The sequence below is a fragment of the Schistocerca serialis genome, chromosome 10, assembly GCF_023864345.2.
Source record: "Schistocerca serialis cubense isolate TAMUIC-IGC-003099 chromosome 10, iqSchSeri2.2, whole genome shotgun sequence".
In the NCBI taxonomy this organism is placed as follows: domain Eukaryota; kingdom Metazoa; phylum Arthropoda; class Insecta; order Orthoptera; family Acrididae; genus Schistocerca; species Schistocerca serialis.
The window spans coordinates 42660153-42676173 of NC_064647.1; the positions used below are offsets into that span (position 1 = coordinate 42660153).

Genomic DNA, 16021 nt, shown 5'->3' on the forward strand with positions numbered 1-16021 from the left:
TTATCAAGGTGTACACACAGCAGTGTCCAAAAAGGATCAAACATGCATCTAATGATCAGGACACAAACACAAATTATAACACTGGCAGTGCTGTGAAAATGAATTAAGTACAACACCTGCCTCCCACACACTCACCAACTCTCACTGTACTGCCCTAGTCTCCTCCTCTAAATTCTGACACAAGTTTTGTCAAATCCTACATTTATCAGTAATCACTGCATGTGTGTAACACAAGTATGCTATGGAGCAAGAATTGCCACTAGACAGAACCACATTTCAACTGTCCACATTGGCATCTTTATTCACACATAGCAGTTGCACAACATCTTACACTGAGGAGTATGTTTCTCACCAGCTCCCTAAGACATGTACACAATTCATCAGTGAACACAGACTAGTCTGTGTACATGGTCCCTAACAACCATCAGCTAAACACTTCCACAAGTGCAGAATGAGTACACAGATAAACACAGTTTGAAGCATTGTTTCTATGACACTTACACCCCCTCAGGGGTTGCCAAAAATTGCCACAGAGACGGTATTTCACGTCTCTCTGGCGGGGTATTGGTAAAAGTTTTCAAGTCTAGCAATAATCGCACCTCAGTTATACTTCACTGGTTACGATAATGCCACTGCGCAAAGATTAACTACCTAGCGCCTGGCACTGCTATTTATACCTGACGTTCGTTCCAAACACATACAAGTACTTGCATCATTGATACCTATCAGTATTACCTTACACTACTCAAGTTCCATTGGGGGAAACAAATACAGAAATATACAGAAAAAGAACAGTAAAATACATTTTATTAGAGGCAGATTTTCTGTTCTTTGCTCCTTGTGTCTAATTTTTGTTTACACGCCCACTCACCGCCATCTTAAACGCTCAAAACTCCACAGTAGTTCTCCCCTTGACCGTCAGGCGCGCTACTGCTCACTCGCCTAGCCCCACACAGACGAAAGTAGCACAACCTCATTTAGCAAATACCGGCACACCCATTAAGACTCATCGTTAGATTTTGTTATTTTGTGGCCGCTGGTTAGTACTAGACACCAAGAAAACTGCCAACTGCATTTACATTAACTTAACAAACCATACACTTCTCAGCAAAAGCTGTTTGACCTACTGAGCAGTAAAATGTTAGTTTTACTCGAATCATGCCGTGAAATTGATTAATGTCGATGGGTGAAATATTTGTGTAACAGATTAGGCACCCTGGAAACACAATGAAATGAGATTTACAAATCCTCTCATGTAGCTGGGTTAAGTTGTTGAAATAAGTTTACCTTGCAGAAAAGTACAACTAGAAATCAGTCAGTAAATTGCTTCATAGCGCTGGGAACACGTGCTGCAGTCTTAAATATACAAGATACACGCTTATTCCACATTGCGCCAAACAACCTGCACAAAAATATATATTTTGGACTCCTCTACTGTTTATGTTCTTGTCCAAGAAGAATCATAGAAAGCTAACAGTATCCAAACCTGCCTGCTGTCTCATTGGCCCCAGCTAATATATTGCCTGACAAAAATGAAAATATCTGAATGTGTGCTAAATAGTATCTCGAGTGCCAAGCATTCATAACAGATCCAAACAATAAGACATTTTCTATGGATCCATTTGTGCTATAGTAGGCAGCAAATTTTGCTCACCTTGCATATAGGAAGAGTCATTCTCAAATGAAGAGAGACAGAAAGAATGAGCCATGGCAAGCCAACTAGTTCTGCTCTCAAAAAAAAAAAAAAAAAAAAAGCAAAACTCCTGCTACAATTCTCACCTACACTTCCTCTACCACTGTATTTTTCATTGCATTCTATGATTTATATTCACAGACACAGTCACAAAATTTACCCCACAAGCACTGGTTCCCTCTCTTCAGTATTCCACATGCAATACATTCTCATAGCACACTGGACCATCATTAAGCTCACCATCCCATTTAAACTATCACACTGTATTATGTGTCACATTTGCACAGTAAATCCACAGTTCAAGGAATACACCAAGAAATGCACTAATCACACTGTTCAAAATGGAAATGCCATGGCTGCAGCCCACCAAATTCTACTGCACAATCACTGTTATTACTGCATGAAGGAGATTTTCCACCAGCAGCCTTTAGATGAAACATGTAAGCTACATAAAGGTTCAACAAAACCTCAACATCAGGGACTGCATTAGCTACCACCCAAATAGCTACTAGCCCTTACCTTTCTTTCAATCCCTCTGCTCTGTACACTACAGCACATGTATGTATTGTCAAATTGAGGCAAAGCCTTGCACAACATTACAGTTCTTCCTGCTTCATGTAACACCCACCAGATAGGACACTGTCCTCAATGTGAGTGCCCTTACTAGGCACTGTGCAGCCTAACACATCAATCATCTCAAGCCAACAGACTCATTGCCCAATATTATCAAACAGCAGTTCCATGGTCATAAGTTCTAATTATCAAGGTGTACACACAGCAGTGTCCAAAAAGGATCAAACATGCATCTAATGATCAGGACACAAACACAAATTATAACACTGGCAGTGCTGTGAAAATGAATTAAGTACAACACCTGCCTCCCACACACTCACCAACTCTCACTGTACTGCCCTAGTCTCCTCCTCTAAATTCTGACACAAGTTTTGTCAAATCCTACATTTATCAGTAATCACTGCATGTGTGTACCACAAGTATGCTATGGAGCAAGAATTGCCACTAGACAGAACCACATTTCAACTGTCCACATTGGCATCTTTATTCACACATAGCAGTTGCACAACATCTTACACTGAGGAGTATGTTTCTCACCAGCTCCCTAAGACATGTACACAATTCATCAGTGAACACAGACTAGTCTGTGTACATGGTCCCTAACAACCATCAGCTAAACACTTCCACAAGTGCAGAATGAGTACACAGATAAACACAGTTTGAAGCATTGTTTCTATGACACTTACACCCCCTCAGGGGTTGCCAAAAATTGCCACAGAGACGGTATTTCACGTCTCTCTGGCGCGGTATTGGTAAAAGTTTTCAACTAGCAATAATCGCACCTCAGTTATACTTCACTGGTTACGATAATGCCACTGCGCAAAGATTAACTACCTAGCGCCTGGCACTGCTATTTATACCTGACGTTCGTTCCAAACACATACAAGTACTTGCATCATTGATACCTATCAGTATTACCTTACACTACTCAAGTTCCATTGGGGGAAACAAATACAGAAATATACAGAAAAAGAACAGTAAAATACATTTTATTAGAGGCAGATTTTCTGTTCTTTGCTCCTTGTGTCTAATTTTTGTTTACACGCCCACTCACCGCCATCTTAAACGCTCAAAACTCCACAGTAGTTCTCCCCTTGACCGTCAGGCGCGCTACTGCTCACTCGCCTAGCCCCACACAGACGAAAGTAGCACAACCTCATTTAGCAAATACCGGCACACCCATTAAGACTCATCGTTAGATTTTGTTATTTTGTGGCCACTGGTTAGTACTAGACACCAAGAAAACTGCCAACTGCATTTACATTAACTTAACAAACCATACACTTCTCAGCAAAAGCTGTTTGACCTACTGAGCAGTAAAATGTTAGTTTTACTCGAATAATGCCGTGAAATTGATTAATGTCGATGGGTGAAATATTTGTGTAACAGATTAGGCACCCTGGAAACACAATGAAATGAGATTTACAAATCCTCTCATGTAGCTGGGTTAAGTTGTTGAAATAAGTTTACCTTGCAGAAAAGTACAACTAGAAATCAGTCAGTAAATTGCTTCATAGCGCTGGGAACACGTGCTGCAGTCTTAAATATACAAGATACACGCTTATTCCACATTGCGCCAAACAACCTGCACAAAAATATATATTTTGGACTCCTCTACTGTTTATGTTCTTGTCCAAGAAGAATCATAGAAAGCTAACAGTATCCAAACCTGCCTGCTGTCTCATTGGCCCCAGCTAATATATTGCCTGACAAAAATGAAAATATCTGAATGTGTGCTAAATAGTATCTCGAGTGCCAAGCATTCATAACAGATCCAAACAATAAGACATTTTCTATGGATCCATTTGTGCTATAGTAGGCAGCAAATTTTGCTCACCTTGCATATAGGAAGAGTCATTCTCAAATGAAGAGAGACAGAAAGAATGAGCCATGGCAAGCCAACTAGTTCTGCTCTCAAAAAAAAAAAAAAAAAGCAAAACTCCTGCTACAATTCTCACCTACACTTCCTCTACCACTGTATTTTTCATTGCATTCTATGATTTATATTCACAGACACAGTCACAAAATTTACCCCACAAGCACTGGTTCCCTCTCTTCAGTATTCCACATGCAATACATTCTCATAGCACACTGGACCATCATTAAGCTCACCATCCCATTTAAACTATCACACTGTATTATGTGTCACATTTGCACAGTAAATCCACAGTTCAAGGAATACACCAAGAAATGCACTAATCACACTGTTCAAAATGGAAATGCCATGGCTGCAGCCCACCAAATTCTACTGCACAATCACTGTTATTACTGCATGAAGGAGATTTTCCACCAGCAGCCTTTAGATGAAACATGTAAGCTACATAAAGGTTCAACAAAACCTCAACATCAGGGACTGCATTAGCTACCACCCAAATAGCTACTAGCCCTTACCTTTCTTTCAATCCCTCTGCTCTGTACACTACAGCACATGTATGTATTGTCAAATTGAGGCAAAGCCTTGCACAACATTACAGTTCTTCCTGCTTCATGTAACACCCACCAGATAGGACACTGTCCTCAATGTGAGTGCCCTTACTAGGCACTGTGCAGCCTAACACATCAATCATCTCAAGCCAACAGACTCATTGCCCAATATTATCAAACAGCAGTTCCATGGTCATAAGTTCTAATTATCAAGGTGTACACACAGCAGTGTCCAAAAAGGATCAAACATGCATCTAATGATCAGGACACAAACACAAATTATAACACTGGCAGTGCTGTGAAAATGAATTAAGTACAACACCTGCCTCCCACACACTCAGCAACTCTCACTGTACTGCCCTAGTCTCCTCCTCTAAATTCTGACACAAGTTTTGTCAAATCCTACATTTATCAGTAATCACTGCATGTGTGTACCACAAGTATGCTATGGAGCAAGAATTGCCACTAGACGGAACCACATTTCAACTGTCCACATTGGCATCTTTATTCACACATAGCAGTTGCACAACATCTTACACTGAGGAGTATGTTTCTCACCAGCTCCCTAAGACATGTACACAATTCATCAGTGAACACAGACTAGTCTGTGTACATGGTCCCTAACAACCATCAGCTAAACACTTCCACAAGTGCAGAATGAGTACACAGATAAACACAGTTTGAAGCATTGTTTCTATGACACTTACACCCCCTCAGGGGTTGCCAAAAATTGCCACAGAGACGGTATTTCACGTCTCTCTGGCGGGGTATTGGTAAAAGTTTTCAACTAGTGGTGGGCAGGAAATCGCGTATCTGTTAGAAATCACAGTGACTGAGAAGTCACAGATATCACAGTAGCAACTTTACAGAATCTAACTGCGATTTCAGTCACAGTTAGCAGTCGCAAGTAGTATTTCACATTGAAAGACGTGAGCCATCTATTGGTCGAATTTAGCACTGCTTTCTGCGATTTCAGTGACAAGTCGCAACTAAGAGTCGCAAGTAGCAACTAAAAAGCGCGGTTAACAGTGGCATCTGTTGGCCGAAGTTCGTACTACGTCCATCTCTGCGGTACGCTATGGAGTCTAACTGCGATTTCCGTGACAAGTCGCAACTAAGAGTCGCAAGTAGCAACTAGAAAGCGCGGTTAACAGTGCCATCTGTGGGTCAAAGTTCGTACTACGTCCATCTCTGCGGTACGCTATGGAGTCTAACTGCGATTTCCGTGACAAGTCGCAACTAAGAGTCGCAAGTAGCAACTAGAAAGCGCGGTTAACAGTGCCATCTGTGGGTCAAAGTTCGTACTACGTCCATCTCTGCGGTACGCTATGGAGTCTAACTGCGATTTCCGTGACAAGTCGCAACTAAGAGTCGCAAGTAGCAACTAAAAAGCGCGGTTAACAGTGCCATCTGTGGGCCAACGTTCGTACTACGTACATCTCTGCGATACGCTATGGAGTCTAACTGCGATTTCCGTGACAAGTCGCAACTAAGAGTCGCAAGTAGCAACTAGAAAGCGCGGTTAACAGTGCCATCTGTGGGTCAAAGTTCGTACTACGTCCATCTCTGCGGTACGCTATGGAGTCTAACTGCGATTTCCGTGACAAGTCGCAACTAAGAGTCACAAGTAGCAACTAAAAAGCGCGGTTAACAGTGCCATCTGTGGGTCAAAGTTCGTACTACGTCCATCTCTGCGATACGCTATGGAGTCTAACTGCGATTTCCGTGACAAGTCGCAACTAAGAGTCACAAGTAGCAACTAAAAAGCGCAGTTAGCACTGCCATCTGTTGAGCAAAGTTCATACTACGCTATTCGCTACCGAGTCAAACTGCGATTTCTGTGACAAATCGCAACTAAGAGTCGCAAGTAGCAACTAAAAAGCGCAGTTAACATACTTCTCCTAGTGTCATCTGTTGACCGACGTATGTACGTTATGAGAGCCTTGTGCCTCACGAGATCGATGTGCTGTGTGTGCATGTGAAGGGTTTATTTCAATAGTGGTACAAGTCCATTTTTGTTAATTTTGAGATATAGAGTCGTAAAGTTAAATAAGTGCTGAAAAATCTGCAGTTAAGATACCAGAAATATTCACCATATGGCTTCTTGCTAGAGATGAGGCTTTATTTATGTTTGTTTGGATCACTAATTTCAGAAGCATTATAGACAGAAAAATGTAGATAATGGACTTGTACCACTATTGAAATAAGCTCTTCATATTATATGACGACATGCACATTCAGCATCAGTTATGGTTGGTCAAATACTGCTGTGACTCTGAATGTATTATATTAATAAGAAGCGACATTGCCTTTTTCTCCTGAAAATATCGAGTAACGTAACAAATGTGTTTGATTCTGCTTCCAATATGACAGTTTTGGTTAATACTCCACATGCCTACAGGACTTTGCAATGTTAACACAGCAGAACTCAGACATCTGTATAAGTGTAGAGAAATGAAAACAGTCATATGAATGCCTCACAGATCAAGACTCGGTAGAAAAGTTTTACACCTGGTGTTCTACATGGCAACTTCACACACAAGAACTTTTTGCCGACACTACTACCACCTACATAAGTAAGCTTTTCCTGTGTCACTTTCAAGTAATGCACTTAAGCTATTCCTGATTTAACTGGAAGATCTGTACTTCCCACTTTCATATCAACAGCCTCAAAATGCATATTGTAGACTTCGGGATATGTTACAGGTCAGTGTCACACCAAGATTGTGGAGAAAGGGGGGGGGGGGGGGTGGCATGTCACTCTCCAACAAGTGTTTACCAATAAATAAGTGGCGGAAAATTACGGGTATAGGACGGCTTAACATGTGGAAAATGAGATTTTTATTATTCACTCAATGTATTTAACATTTATTATTCCTTTAAAATCGCACAACAACTTCAATAAAACACTTTAATCAGTCATACACTTATTTCATAATTATTTCACTTTTAAACTGCAAATCCTCTAAGAGCTGTCTTGAATCTTCACGAGTCTCTCTCAACAGCCTTGATGTGGATAGATATGTACAGCAACCAGTAATCAGTCAGAACTGCGTCTGCAAAAACACAAGGATTATTAAACAATTTTTGCTGTCACTAATTACTAGCAATATAATTGACAGAGTAGATTGCTAATATTTGCTATATCACATTTGCTAATATTTGCTATATCACATTCGCAAGAATGTAATTAAGTCCATCAAAACGCTTAGAAACTAACCTGTCGTCTGACGAAAACGGTCTAAAGACTGGCAATTTCTTCAGATCTGTTGACAATGATATTTTGAATTATCACTTTACTGAGTGACTGAAATGTAGTTCAGGTACCTATGAACATAACAATATGTTAGAATTCATTTTCTAAACACGAACTATTACGGTACTGTGCGGCTACTTACATATTAATTACACTATTAATATTTTCACAGTTGTTTCTTTAATACAAAATTAAAGCCAACGGAAGAATAAACGTAAAACATACTTACCAATGACAGGTTTGTTGAGATGCAATTTTCTGTGTGGACAGATGTAACTTTTTCATACGGTGGTACGTCGCAGCAATCGCAGGAGTCACAGAAATCGCAGAAGTAGCAGAAGTCACAGAAATCGCAGAAGTAGCAGAAGTCACAGAAATCGCAGAAGTAGCAGAAATCGCAGAAGTAGCAGAAGTCGCAGAAATCGCGGAAGTAGCAGAAGTAGCAGTGGCGGAGGGATACGCGACTTAGGTTCCTTAACTGCGACTCTTAACTGCGACAAATCACAGTTAAGAATAACAGATACTGAAAAGTAGCATTCACAGAAATCACTGATATCGGAAAATCGCAGTTTAGCCCATCACTATTTTCAACTAGCAATAATCGCACCTCAGTTATACTTCACTGGTTACGATAATGCCACTGCGCAAAGATTAACTACCTAGCGCCTGGCACTGCTATTTATACCTGACGTTCGTTCCAAACACATACAAGTACTTGCATCATTGATACCTATCAGTATTACCTTACACTACTCAAGTTCCATTGGGGGAAACAAATACAGAAATATACAGAAAAAGAACAGTAAAATACATTTTATTAGAGGCAGATTTTCTGTTCTTTGCTCCTTGTGTCTAATTTTTGTTTACACGCCCACTCACCGCCATCTTAAACGCTCAAAACTCCACAGTAGTTCTCCCCTTGACCGTCAGGCGCGCTACTGCTCACTCGCCTAGCCCCACACAGACGAAAGTAGCACAACCTCATTTAGCAAATACCGGCACACCCATTAAGACTCATCGTTAGATTTTGTTATTTTGTGGCCGCTGGTTAGTACTAGACACCAAGAAAACTGCCAACTGCATTTACATTAACTTAACAAACCATACACTTCTCAGCAAAAGCTGTTTGACCTACTGAGCAGTAAAATGTTAGTTTTACTCGAATCATGCCGTGAAATTGATTAATGTCGATGGGTGAAATATTTGTGTAACAGATTAGGCACCCTGGAAACACAATGAAATGAGATTTACAAATCCTCTCATGTAGCTGGGTTAAGTTGTTGAAATAAGTTTACCTTGCAGAAAAGTACAACTAGAAATCAGTCAGTAAATTGCTTCATAGCGCTGGGAACACGTGCTGCAGTCTTAAATATACAAGATACACGCTTATTCCACATTGCGCCAAACAACCTGCACAAAAATATATATTTTGGACTCCTCTACTGTTTATGTTCTTGTCCAAGAAGAATCATAGAAAGCTAACAGTATCCAAACCTGCCTGCTGTCTCATTGGCCCCAGCTAATATATTGCCTGACAAAAATGAAAATATCTGAATGTGTGCTAAATAGTATCTCGAGTGCCAAGCATTCATAACAGATCCAAACAATAAGACATTTTCTATGGATCCATTTGTGCTATAGTAGGCAGCAAATTTTGCTCACCTTGCATATAGGAAGAGTCATTCTCAAATGAAGAGAGACAGAAAGAATGAGCCATGGCAAGCCAACTAGTTCTGCTCTCAAAAAAAAAAAAAAAAAAAAAAGCAAAACTCCTGCTACAATTCTCACCTACACTTCCTCTACCACTGTATTTTTCATTGCATTCTATGATTTATATTCACAGACACAGTCACAAAATTTACCCCACAAGCACTGGTTCCCTCTCTTCAGTATTCCACATGCAATACATTCTCATAGCACACTGGACCATCATTAAGCTCACCATCCCATTTAAACTATCACACTGTATTATGTGTCACATTTGCACAGTAAATCCACAGTTCAAGGAATACACCAAGAAATGCACTAATCACACTGTTCAAAATGGAAATGCCATGGCTGCAGCCCACCAAATTCTACTGCACAATCACTGTTATTACTGCATGAAGGAGATTTTCCACCAGCAGCCTTTAGATGAAACATGTAAGCTACATAAAGGTTCAACAAAACCTCAACATCAGGGACTGCATTAGCTACCACCCAAATAGCTACTAGCCCTTACCTTTCTTTCAATCCCTCTGCTCTGTACACTACAGCACATGTATGTATTGTCAAATTGAGGCAAAGCCTTGCACAACATTACAGTTCTTCCTGCTTCATGTAACACCCACCAGATAGGACACTGTCCTCAATGTGAGTGCCCTTACTAGGCACTGTGCAGCCTAACACATCAATCATCTCAAGCCAACAGACTCATTGCCCAATATTATCAAACAGCAGTTCCATGGTCATAAGTTCTAATTATCAAGGTGTACACACAGCAGTGTCCAAAAAGGATCAAACATGCATCTAATGATCAGGACACAAACACAAATTATAACACTGGCAGTGCTGTGAAAATGAATTAAGTACAACACCTGCCTCCCACACACTCACCAACTCTCACTGTACTGCCCTAGTCTCCTCCTCTAAATTCTGACACAAGTTTTGTCAAATCCTACATTTATCAGTAATCACTGCATGTGTGTACCACAAGTATGCTATGGAGCAAGAATTGCCACTAGACAGAACCACATTTCAACTGTCCACATTGGCATCTTTATTCACACATAGCAGTTGCACAACATCTTACACTGAGGAGTATGTTTCTCACCAGCTCCCTAAGACATGTACACAATTCATCAGTGAACACAGACTAGTCTGTGTACATGGTCCCTAACAACCATCAGCTAAACACTTCCACAAGTGCAGAATGAGTACACAGATAAACACAGTTTGAAGCATTGTTTCTATGACACTTACACCCCCTCAGGGGTTGCCAAAAATTGCCACAGAGACGGTATTTCACGTCTCTCTGGCGCGGTATTGGTAAAAGTTTTCAACTAGCAATAATCGCACCTCAGTTATACTTCACTGGTTACGATAATGCCACTGCGCAAAGATTAACTACCTAGCGCCTGGCACTGCTATTTATACCTGACGTTCGTTCCAAACACATACAAGTACTTGCATCATTGATACCTATCAGTATTACCTTACACTACTCAAGTTCCATTGGGGGAAACAAATACAGAAATATACAGAAAAAGAACAGTAAAATACATTTTATTAGAGGCAGATTTTCTGTTCTTTGCTCCTTGTGTCTAATTTTTGTTTACACGCCCACTCACCGCCATCTTAAACGCTCAAAACTCCACAGTAGTTCTCCCCTTGACCGTCAGGCGCGCTACTGCTCACTCGCCTAGCCCCACACAGACGAAAGTAGCACAACCTCATTTAGCAAATACCGGCACACCCATTAAGACTCATCGTTAGATTTTGTTATTTTGTGGCCACTGGTTAGTACTAGACACCAAGAAAACTGCCAACTGCATTTACATTAACTTAACAAACCATACACTTCTCAGCAAAAGCTGTTTGACCTACTGAGCAGTAAAATGTTAGTTTTACTCGAATAATGCCGTGAAATTGATTAATGTCGATGGGTGAAATATTTGTGTAACAGATTAGGCACCCTGGAAACACAATGAAATGAGATTTACAAATCCTCTCATGTAGCTGGGTTAAGTTGTTGAAATAAGTTTACCTTGCAGAAAAGTACAACTAGAAATCAGTCAGTAAATTGCTTCATAGCGCTGGGAACACGTGCTGCAGTCTTAAATATACAAGATACACGCTTATTCCACATTGCGCCAAACAACCTGCACAAAAATATATATTTTGGACTCCTCTACTGTTTATGTTCTTGTCCAAGAAGAATCATAGAAAGCTAACAGTATCCAAACCTGCCTGCTGTCTCATTGGCCCCAGCTAATATATTGCCTGACAAAAATGAAAATATCTGAATGTGTGCTAAATAGTATCTCGAGTGCCACGCATTCATAACAGATCCAAACAATAAGACATTTTCTATGGATCCATTTGTGCTATAGTAGGCAGCAAATTTTGCTCACCTTGCATATAGGAAGAGTCATTCTCAAATGAAGAGAGACAGAAAGAATGAGCCATGGCAAGCCAACTAGTTCTGCTCTCAAAAAAAAAAAAAAAAAAAGCAAAACTCCTGCTACAATTCTCACCTACACTTCCTCTACCACTGTATTTTTCATTGCATTCTATGATTTATATTCACAGACACAGTCACAAAATTTACCCCACAAGCACTGGTTCCCTCTCTTCAGTATTCCACATGCAATACATTCTCATAGCACACTGGACCATCATTAAGCTCACCATCCCATTTAAACTATCACACTGTATTATGTGTCACATTTGCACAGTAAATCCACAGTTCAAGGAATACACCAAGAAATGCACTAATCACACTGTTCAAAATGGAAATGCCATGGCTGCAGCCCACCAAATTCTACTGCACAATCACTGTTATTACTGCATGAAGGAGATTTTCCACCAGCAGCCTTTAGATGAAACATGTAAGCTACATAAAGGTTCAACAAAACCTCAACATCAGGGACTGCATTAGCTACCACCCAAATAGCTACTAGCCCTTACCTTTCTTTCAATCCCTCTGCTCTGTACACTACAGCACATGTATGTATTGTCAAATTGAGGCAAAGCCTTGCACAACATTACAGTTCTTCCTGCTTCATGTAACACCCACCAGATAGGACACTGTCCTCAATGTGAGTGCCCTTACTAGGCACTGTGCAGCCTAACACATCAATCATCTCAAGCCAACAGACTCATTGCCCAATATTATCAAACAGCAGTTCCATGGTCATAAGTTCTAATTATCAAGGTGTACACACAGCAGTGTCCAAAAAGGATCAAACATGCATCTAATGATCAGGACACAAACACAAATTATAACACTGGCAGTGCTGTGAAAATGAATTAAGTACAACACCTGCCTCCCACACACTCAGCAACTCTCACTGTACTGCCCTAGTCTCCTCCTCTAAATTCTGACACAAGTTTTGTCAAATCCTACATTTATCAGTAATCACTGCATGTGTGTACCACAAGTATGCTATGGAGCAAGAATTGCCACTAGACGGAACCACATTTCAACTGTCCACATTGGCATCTTTATTCACACATAGCAGTTGCACAACATCTTACACTGAGGAGTATGTTTCTCACCAGCTCCCTAAGACATGTACACAATTCATCAGTGAACACAGACTAGTCTGTGTACATGGTCCCTAACAACCATCAGCTAAACACTTCCACAAGTGCAGAATGAGTACACAGATAAACACAGTTTGAAGCATTGTTTCTATGACACTTACACCCCCTCAGGGGTTGCCAAAAATTGCCACAGAGACGGTATTTCACGTCTCTCTGGCGGGGTATTGGTAAAAGTTTTCAACTAGCAATAATCGCACCTCAGTTATACTTCACTGGTCACGATAATGCCACTGCGCAAAGATTAACTACCTAGCGCCTGGCACTGCTATTTATACCTGACGTTCGTTCCAAACACATACAAGTACTTGCATCATTGATACCTATCAGTATTACCTTACACTACTCAAGTTCCATTGGGGGAAACAAATACAGAAATATACAGAAAAAGAACAGTAAAATACATTTTATTAGAGGCAGATTTTCTGTTCTTTGCTCCTTGTGTCTAATTTTTGTTTACACGCCCACTCACCGCCATCTTAAACGCTCAAAACTCCACAGTAGTTCTCCCCTTGACCGTCAGGCGCGCTACTGCTCACTCGCCTAGCCCCACACAGACGAAAGTAGCACAACCTCATTTAGCAAATACCGGCACACCCATTAAGACTCATCGTTAGATTTTGTTATTTTGTGGCCGCTGGTTAGTACTAGACACCAAGAAAACTGCCAACTGCATTTACATTAACTTAACAAACCATACACTTCTCAGCAAAAGCTGTTTGACCTACTGAGCAGTAAAATGTTAGTTTTACTCGAATCATGCCGTGAAATTGATTAATGTCGATGGGTGAAATATTTGTGTAACAGATTAGGCACCCTGGAAACACAATGAAATGAGATTTACAAATCCTCTCATGTAGCTGGGTTAAGTTGTTGAAATAAGTTTACCTTGCAGAAAAGTACAACTAGAAATCAGTCAGTAAATTGCTTCATAGCGCTGGGAACACGTGCTGCAGTCTTAAATATACAAGATACACGCTTATTCCACATTGCGCCAAACAACCTGCACAAAAATATATATTTTGGACTCCTCTACTGTTTATGTTCTTGTCCAAGATGAATCATAGAAAGCTAACAGTATCCAAACCTGCCTGCTGTCTCATTGGCCCCAGCTAATATATTGCCTGACAAAAATGAAAATATCTGAATGTGTGCTAAATAGTATCTCGAGTGCCAAGCATTCATAACAGATCCAAACAATAAGACATTTTCTATGGATCCATTTGTGCTATAGTAGGCAGCAAATTTTGCTCACCTTGCATATAGGAAGAGTCATTCTCAAATGAAGAGAGACAGAAAGAATGAGCCATGGCAAGCCAACTAGTTCTGCTCTCAAAAAAAAAAAAAAAAAAAGCAAAACTCCTGCTACAATTCTCACCTACACTTCCTCTACCACTGTATTTTTCATTGCATTCTATGATTTATATTCACAGACACAGTCACAAAATTTACCCCACAAGCACTGGTTCCCTCTCTTCAGTATTCCACATGCAATACATTCTCATAGCACACTGGACCATCATTAAGCTCACCATCCCATTTAAACTATCACACTGTATTATGTGTCACATTTGCACAGTAAATCCACAGTTCAAGGAATACACCAAGAAATGCACTAATCACACTGTTCAAAATGGAAATGCCATGGCTGCAGCCCACCAAATTCTACTGCACAATCACTGTTATTACTGCATGAAGGAGATTTTCCACCAGCAGCCTTTAGATGAAACATGTAAGCTACATAAAGGTTCAACAAAACCTCAACATCAGGGACTGCATTAGCTACCACCCAAATAGCTACTAGCCCTTACCTTTCTTTCAATCCCTCTGCTCTGTACACTACAGCACATGTATGTATTGTCAAATTGAGGCAAAGCCTTGCACAACATTACAGTTCTTCCTGCTTCATGTAACACCCACCAGATAGGACACTGTCCTCAATGTGAGTGCCCTTACTAGGCACTGTGCAGCCTAACACATCAATCATCTCAAGCCAACAGACTCATTGCCCAATATTATCAAACAGCAGTTCCATGGTCATAAGTTCTAATTATCAAGGTGTACACACAGCAGTGTCCAAAAAGGATCAAACATGCATCTAATGATCAGGACACAAACACAAATTATAACACTGGCAGTGCTGTGAAAATGAATTAAGTACAACACCTGCCTCCCACACACTCACCAACTCTCACTGTACTGCCCTAGTCTCCTCCTCTAAATTCTGACACAAGTTTTGTCAAATCCTACATTTATCAGTAATCACTGCATGTGTGTAACACAAGTATGCTATGGAGCAAGAATTGCCACTAGACAGAACCACATTTCAACTGTCCACATTGGCATCTTTATTCACACATAGCAGTTGCACAACATCTTACACTGAGGAGTATGTTTCTCACCAGCTCCCTAAGACATGTACACAATTCATCAGTGAACACAGACTAGTCTGTGTACATGGTCCCTAACAACCATCAGCTAAACACTTCCACAAGTGCAGAATGAGTACACAGATAAACACAGTTTGAAGCATTGTTTCTATGACACTTACACCCCCTCAGGGGTTGCCAAAAATTGCCACAGAGACGGTATTTCACGTCTCTCTGGCGGGGTATTGGTAAAAGTTTTCAACTAGTGGTGGGCAGGAAATCGCGTATCTGTTAGAAATCACAGTGACTGAGAAGTCACAGATATCACAGTAGCAACTTTACAGAATCTAACTGCGATTTCAGTCACAGTTAGCAGTCGCAAGTAGTATTTCACATTGAAAG

At 40.5% G+C, this 16021-nt stretch overlaps 1 long non-coding RNA gene, 4 other non-coding genes and 3 pseudogenes across 5 annotated transcripts; all 8 read right to left on the reverse strand.

Moving 5' to 3' along the window:
- Nucleotides 1-502: 502 nt before the first annotated feature.
- LOC126425512 (U4 spliceosomal RNA) lies at nucleotides 503-644 on the reverse strand. Its single transcript, XR_007576363.1, has one exon. It is a non-coding gene; the product is annotated as a U4 spliceosomal RNA (small nuclear RNA).
- Nucleotides 645-2953: 2309 nt separating this feature from the next.
- LOC126425476 (U4 spliceosomal RNA) lies at nucleotides 2954-3093 on the reverse strand. The gene has a single exon (XR_007576333.1). It is a non-coding gene; the product is annotated as a U4 spliceosomal RNA (small nuclear RNA).
- A 2305-nt stretch (nucleotides 3094-5398) lies between these two features.
- On the reverse strand, nucleotides 5399-5481 carry LOC126425532 (U4 spliceosomal RNA; annotated as a pseudogene).
- Nucleotides 5482-7605: 2124 nt separating this feature from the next.
- Nucleotides 7606-8516, reverse strand: LOC126425116 (uncharacterized). Its single transcript, XR_007576262.1, has 3 exons — nucleotides 8176-8516; nucleotides 7911-8017; nucleotides 7606-7746 (listed from the first exon to the last, which is right to left on the reverse strand). It is a non-coding gene; the product is annotated as an uncharacterized LOC126425116 (long non-coding RNA).
- On the reverse strand, nucleotides 8468-8598 carry LOC126425522 (U4 spliceosomal RNA; annotated as a pseudogene).
- Nucleotides 8599-10908: 2310 nt separating this feature from the next.
- LOC126425477 (U4 spliceosomal RNA) lies at nucleotides 10909-11048 on the reverse strand. Its single transcript, XR_007576334.1, has one exon. It is a non-coding gene; the product is annotated as a U4 spliceosomal RNA (small nuclear RNA).
- A 2307-nt stretch (nucleotides 11049-13355) lies between these two features.
- Nucleotides 13356-13495, reverse strand: LOC126425480 (U4 spliceosomal RNA). Its single transcript, XR_007576337.1, has one exon. It is a non-coding gene; the product is annotated as a U4 spliceosomal RNA (small nuclear RNA).
- Nucleotides 13496-15802: 2307 nt separating this feature from the next.
- LOC126425533 (U4 spliceosomal RNA) lies at nucleotides 15803-15885 on the reverse strand (annotated as a pseudogene).
- Nucleotides 15886-16021: the final 136 nt, after the last annotated feature.